At 43.0% G+C, this 7,579-nt stretch overlaps 1 pseudogene; it reads left to right on the forward strand.

The window, feature by feature from the left end:
* On the forward strand, positions 1–6,500 carry LOC135097533 (juvenile hormone esterase-like; annotated as a pseudogene).
* Positions 6,501–7,579: the final 1,079 nt, after the last annotated feature.

Genomic DNA, 7,579 nt, shown 5'->3' on the forward strand with positions numbered 1-7,579 from the left:
ATGAGTCTATTTTTGTGGCTGGTATGAAATTATCATGTATGTTTTGTCAAATAAACGCGTTAGTGAGACAATGCAGCTCCTACAGTTATCTGTATGAAGACTAAGACATGGCACGTGACATTCCTGGGGAACCCCTGTGTTGATGACAATCAAGCTGGACTTAACAAGATCTGACTTAGTGTTCTGTGGTCTCGGAGTTAAGAAGCTGAACATCCCCCTATGGACGGGAAACTTAGCGTAGCATCGTGTGGCTTCACTTCTATTTTACTCGTTGAAAAGACTGCTTTGTGTATTTCCTATGATGTTCAGTTGCCGCTTTGCTTCCTTTATGCACCCATCTTTGGCGTCACAGTGCTGCCCAGTGTGAGGAAACATTTTGTTTTGAAAAAAATCACAACAGAAAATATACAGACAAAATAAAAAGCCACTAATACTGATTTTAGTTGTTCCTATACTCTTCCTCTCGCTTGTATCTCACAGCAGCAGAATAGAGAGGGATGGCGCGTGGTGCGGCTCTGGTGGCGACGCTGGTGGTGGTGGTGGTGGTGCTGGTGGCGACTGCTGCTGATGTGCCATTCGTTGATACCAGGGATGGCCGCGTCTCAGGCATTGTGGAGGAATCGGTGAAGGGCCGAGACTTTTCGTCATTCTACGGCATTCCCTACGCTCGGCCACCACTGGGGAGGCTGCGATTCAAGGTAGGCCGGCAGACGGTGAAAATTTGCGGAGTAATGAAAGCACTTGACTTCATCAGAGTGAGACTGTAAAATGAGGGTGGGAAAATACTGGAAGGTAATGTGTCCTTTCTTCCAGGATCCCGAGCCCTTCCCAGACTGGGGGGCCATGGGGGAAGCCTCCATTCCCGCCCCGCCGTGCATCCAGTATTTCTCCGCAGCAGAGAAAGTCGGAATAAAGGAAGTGCTGGGTGAGGAGGATTGCCTGTACCTCAACGTGTTTGTGCCCAAGGTGAGGCAGAGAACCCCGGAGAGACTGCTTTAATCTGTGACATGTGAACCTAAGAGCATAAGGGAAGCTGGGAGAAGAAAGTAGGCCTACACGTACTAGGTGACAGTCCTTGTCTAAAACCTGTGTCCACCTGCCTTCCCGATCAGTAAATTTAACTAATCCTTTTTTAAAGCACCCAGGTGACTCGGTACTAGTAGGCTGATTACTGCATATATTCCAGTCATCTACCACTCTATCTGAGAACCAATTTCTTCCCTTTTTTTTTATTTATTAGTTGTAGTCCTATCCTGATTACTAACACTAAGGATTTTGTTTAAATTGTTCTTGTTATACCTCTTAATCTAAGCTTTTCTAGCGAATGTAAAATTTAAAACTTTAATCTTTTGTAAGGAATATTTTACATCCCCTTTTAGTCATCTCTCTCTCTCTCTCTCTCTCTCTCTCTCTCTCTCTCTCTCTCTCTGTGTGTGTGTGTGTGTGTGTGTGTGTGTGTGTGTGTAATAGTACCAATCTTATCACAGATTAATGGAGACGCTAGCTTCCCGGTGATGGTTTGGCTTCACGGGGGAAGGTTCACCCATGGCAGTGCCCAGGAGTACCCTCCTCACGTCCTCCTGGACCACGACATCGTGCTGGTGGTGGTGCAGTACCGGTTGGGTGTCCTGGGTGGGTGGTGTGTGGCGAGGTGGTGACTTCTCTTACACGCGGCGCGGCCTGTGTACTGCTCTTCTCACTGCTTCTCTCTCACTGTACAGGCTTCCTGTCTACCGAGGACTTGGCGATGCCTGGGAACCTGGGCCTCAAGGACCAGACCCTGGCGCTCCGGTGGGTGAAGACCAACATTCACCTCTTTGGCGGAGACAACATGCGGGTCACCATCTTCGGTGAGAGTGCCGGCAGCGCCGCCGCCCACCTCCTCATGTTCGTCCCGGAAGTTTAAGGTAGGACTCCTTTTGGACTTCACATTCGTTCTCATCATCTTTGTTTATACACACACACATACACACACACACAATATATATATAATATATATATATATATATATATATATATATATATATATATATATATATATATATATATATATATATATATATATATATATATATATATATATATATATATATATATATATATATATATATATATATATATATATATAATTTCAACCTTGTATATCGATTTGTTCACATATTTGCATGTAGTGAGACAAGTTGTATTGTTTTGACAGATCTTTTCTCCCGTGCTATCATGCAGTCTGGAACAGCACTGACGTCCTTGACTATCAACAATAATCCTCGCAAAGAGGCAATTGAAGTGGGCGGCAGCCTTGGGTGTCCCACAGACCAGGGCAGCAACACGCTCCTTCTGTGCCTGCAGGGGCTGGATGCAAAGGCTCTCTTTCCTCGTTACGAAAGCTCCAGAGTGAGTGGCACTCACTGTGCCAGGTGTCAGGACTACTTGCTCATTTAACTTGAACATTCAATTGTGGATATATTAAAATTACAGTTCTGAGGCCATTTAACTTGTACAGAGATGGGGAGTGCTGCCGCTCACCTTCACGCCCTGGGTGGACGGCCGTTGCCTGCCGCGTCACCCTGCCCTGCTGATAAGTGAGGGGCGTAGCACCCGGGTGGACATCATATCAGGCATTACCAGAGACGACGGGGCTCTTTTCGCCTTGCGTAATTATCACCCAACTTACGTGGTTAAAGATCATGCTTCACTAACTGAAATGTCTGAGGGAATAATTACCTTCAAAATCTATTGTTTTGAAGATTTTTATTTATTTATTTATTTTTTTTAAGCTGCATTGGCAAAAAACAGTTACTGGAGGAGCTACAGCGCAATTTTAGCATGGCCGGGCCTGCGTCCCTTCAGCTTGAGGGCAGGAGTGAGGACCCGGAGGCTGTAGCCCGCCAGCTGTACCTCCACTACTTGGGCACCACGCACGTCACCGAGGCGCACGCTGACGACTTCATGAGGGTGAGCACCAACACTGGAGCCTAAGTCTGTTTTTTGCTGCACATGCTCCGTAAACTTTGGATGTATTTGCAATGTGAAAATTACTTGTTTACATATATGACATAAGGATGAGAAGACACGGCTCTACGTGAGGGGATGTTACACCTTAACACTTGAGACAAGAGGATGCCGGCAGTGTTTTCACTGTTCATTCTTAAATTCGCACCTATGTTACATCTTAAACATACAGAACTGCCAGCTGGTGTTCTGTACGGTAAACTTTTCCGTGATCATTCTGCTGTGAAAAAGCCTTGTAACCGTAGTTGTTAGTGATTAGTGATGAATTATGAGGGAGCTTTAAAAACTAGACTCACGTATGAAGATGATAGGTGGAGATGAACAAGCATGTTGCATTCAGGGACTGTCACGGGTTGATCTGATGGATTCTTGCCGTTTCCCTTATTATCTCATGTTCGTAGTAGTAGTAGTAGTAGTAGTAGTTGGATGGTGTGAACGTTCTAATTCTTTTAGTTATCAAAATAATAATAATATATTATTTAAAAAATGATAAAGACATAATAATAGTTATTACTATTGAAAATAACAAAAATAACTCTTAGTTTTTTTTCTTACTAGTCTTATTATATATGATTTTGACAGATGTTCACTGACCACTACTTCGCCGTGCCTCATGACCGCATCTCCGCCCACCACGCAGGGAAGATTTACCGCTACGAGCTGCAGCACTACGCCCAGCTCTCCTTCGGCCAACTGATCTGCCCTTCCTGCGACAACAAGTGTAAGCAATGCCTGGCCCACAACCTGCCCGAGGTACCGCGGCGTCAACACTGACACGAGGCGGTCAGTTCAGTGACGAATGTTTAGGCAGATGTTTTAAGAACACTGGCAAAGTAACTGGGGACTGGCACCTTTAGTGGGCTTTTTTCTGCCCTTTTATTGCCCTTGTTTGGAGCCACTCTTACATAACAGATCCTGATAACTGACACAAAGAATTTTGCTTGTAACATCATATTCCCTATGTCACTTCAAGGCAATGAATAACTGTCAGAGATTTTATAGACATCAAGGGTGGTTCTCGACTTAAATACTCATAAAAACAGAAGGTGCTTGGCATAGCCACTACCACTCCTGATGTTATCACCAGCGCTGTCGCCACCACCGCTATACGTAGCAACTATCACCAGCCTTCTCACCATCACCACTACCACTACCAATAACTCTTATCCTATACTATTAATACCCTGCATCACAACAAATTCCAGTCAATATTGCCATCACCACCATCTCATCGCTGCCATCATTTTTATTAGTAATAGCACTGCATCCCTTTTCATCATTACTTAACATTTTAATTTATTTATACATAATTTGTGGTCTGAGATATAATCTTGTTGAAAAACTAAAACACAGCTGTGTCCGAGTCACTGTGATGTGTGCCATGAGTCACTGTGATGTGTGCCATGAGTCACTGTGATGTGTGCCATGAGTCACTGTGATGTGTGCCATGAGTCACTGTGATGTGTGCCATGAGTCACTGTGATGTGTGCCATGAGTCACTACGGAGCTTTAAAAGAGGAGTGGCCAAATTTGAGGCTGAGGATAATGAAAGGAAGTAGGCAGTATGTTTCATGTGGGGAGTACCACATGTAGGCCTGACAACTTCTTGCAGCTTCCCTTACTTTCTTGTGTTTTTTTTTTTTTTGTTCTGACATGAGTGAATCACATCTTCCTTTTCTTATCTTTTCCGTTCGGCGTTTCCCTCGAGTGAGTGGTTGGCGCAATGTACGAGCCTGTCCTGTTGTTTCTGTCCCTTGAATCTTCCTCTGTGACTGCTATTGTTTGCAGTTCTAAAGCAATTCCACCGCTCCATCTCCTTCTCTGTCGTCCTCCCAGTTTTCTTCCCTCAAATGGTTTTCTCCAGGAATTTTTAATCGGTTTCTGATCGTCAATTCTGACAGGGGTGAGTCACGTAGACGATCTGTACTACTTGTTCCGCGGCGGCCCTCTCTTGTCGCCACGAACAGCACCCCCACAGCGACCCAAGGACTTACAGCTGCCCGACGACCTCACCCTCAGGGACATCATCACGACTCTGTGGACCAACTTTGCTGCCACGGGGTGAGATGGAGGACGGAGGTCCTGATTTCAGAAGTCTTTATGGAGGACTCTGAGAGCTTTAGAGTGGGCAAGATGATAAAGTATTGCTTATCAGTGCACTAACTTTGCTGCCGCGGGGTGAGATGGAAGGTGGGACCCTTTTGTGGAGGAGACTGATAGTTTTAGAGGATAAGATGATAAAAGTAAGGCTTATCATTGTACCATTGCTGCATTAGAGGCTCTTCAGGAAGTGCTGATGTCAGGTAAGACTTATCAATGCTTCCATCCATTCACTGTGACACGGTGACACCAACAACAACGATAGTTTGCCTGTGTACTACATATCACTGCAAAAAATTACCTCTTTACTGCATAGATTAGACAAGTGAGTTGGTGATGGTGGGCAGTGGTGAGAAAACACAGAATTAAGCAGGGGATCTTTATTTCTACAATGTTTTGATGGTGTTGAAAAGTTAGAGAAAAAGATCTGCTTAATCCTGCTATTCCTCACCACCACACTCCAATAATTACTTTTTGTATTACTCATCATTGCAGCAATAGTTTATTTTTGTATCACTCATCATTGCAATGATAATAAATCTTTGTATTACTCACCAGTCCAACAGTGGTCTGTCTTTTATTACTCATCATTATAATTATAATTTTTCGTTATTTCTCACCAGGAACCCAACCCCTGATAGCTCTCTGGGCTTCACGTGGGAAGCCAGCACACCAGAGAATCTGCAGTACCTCTCCCTCACGCCCTCGCCCTCCATGAAGCCAGACGACCGCAAGGAGGTGAGGGATGTTGCTTACTTAATCATTTACTATGAAAGATGTATTAGGCACTGGTATATTTCTATTCGTGTACTTATAAGCGTGTAAGGCGAACGCTTAGAACATATGTTGATGAGGGGGTGAGGGGGTAACCGACCTCAGGGTTACAAAAAAAAAAAAAAGTAGAAAAAAGGCCCACTGAAGGTGCCAGTTCCGGAAGAAGAGAGCAAGAAGGGTTATCCATAACTAGAAAAGTGTCTGGAAACCTTATGTATTAGATAATTACATGGTCCATTTTCTATTTAAATTTTGACGTGGCAGAATTATTTACATAACTACATTTTTTTTTCTTTATGAGTGTCGCTATTTGTGTTTTATAAATGTCACGCTCCGAGTATCTAGAGCGCATCCTTTGTCAAGCACTATCCATTTCACCCCCTCAGTAAGTGGTTCATGCAGGTTCTTTCTTTTCACAGACACGCAAGTTCCACAACTCTCTTCCCATCCAGGAAAATCTGATGCTTCACCCGCACCTGGTGAAGGTGCCTCAGGGTGCCACGCGCAGTTCACGTCATGAATTGTGATTTACCAACTCCTGATTAAATGCAAACAGTAACAAGCACCGCCTACCTAACAACATAACTTAGATATAACCACTTTATATATATATATATATATATATATATATATATATATATATATATATATATATATATATATATATATATATATATATATATATATATATATATATATATATATATATAATGAGAGAAGAGGACGAACAAGTGAGGAAGGCAATGATGGTGGAGGTTAGGGGGAGAAGGAGGGTTGGGAGACAAAAGAATAAGATGGAGAGTCGTAATAAGAAGTGATATGAACAAGCTGGAAGTGCAAGAAGATAGAAACAGATGGAGAAGGGTAACTCCAGCGGCTGACCCTGCAATACACTGGGATTAAGGTCGTATGAAGAAGGATATATATATATATATATATATATATATATATATATATATATATATATATATATATATATATATATATATATATATATATATATATATATATATATATATATATATATATATATATATATATATATATATATATATATGATGGGCCCTAACTCAGTGCAAACAAACGAAAAAAACGTCCACTGAGGTGCCAGTCAGTAAAGAAAAAAAAAAAATCAAATTTAAGGATAACTGTCTTGAAACCGAACACTTTCATTATTACCACGCTTAGAGAAATGCTTAGGTGTTATGATGGAGTGATTATGAAGTGTTTTGAGGAGTTGTATGGCTTATGAGTTGTGATGTGGTGGAATTGTGAAGAACTAAGGAGATAAACACCATCTGATTACTAAGAAAGTCGAGGGTGTAAAGCGCTGCTGCGTCTGATTTACTCCTATAAAAATGGGTTGATTTGCTGTGAGGAGTCACTTCGAAACAAGCAGAGGTGGCGGCAGTGGTGGGCGCGGAAGTGAAATATAGAAACAGTTTTTGAATAGGCTGGTGACATTTGATGAGGTACCGGCGTGCTCGGAACTAAGGGTACACGTGGAAAAGTGCCAAGCAAACCTCGCGCGAACACACCCAGGACGTGTCCTCCCGCGGCGTGCATTAAACATCAAAGCGCCCTTTGCTCAGTGGTCACCTTTACCTGGGCCGGCGCCGCCTCAGAGCTGGGCGGGGGCGGAGGGAACCCAACCCTCTTCCCTTCGCATTCCACCCTTCAAAAAAAAAAAAAAAAA

This window comes from Scylla paramamosain, unplaced genomic scaffold, assembly GCF_035594125.1.
Source record: "Scylla paramamosain isolate STU-SP2022 unplaced genomic scaffold, ASM3559412v1 Contig24, whole genome shotgun sequence".
In the NCBI taxonomy this organism is placed as follows: domain Eukaryota; kingdom Metazoa; phylum Arthropoda; class Malacostraca; order Decapoda; family Portunidae; genus Scylla; species Scylla paramamosain.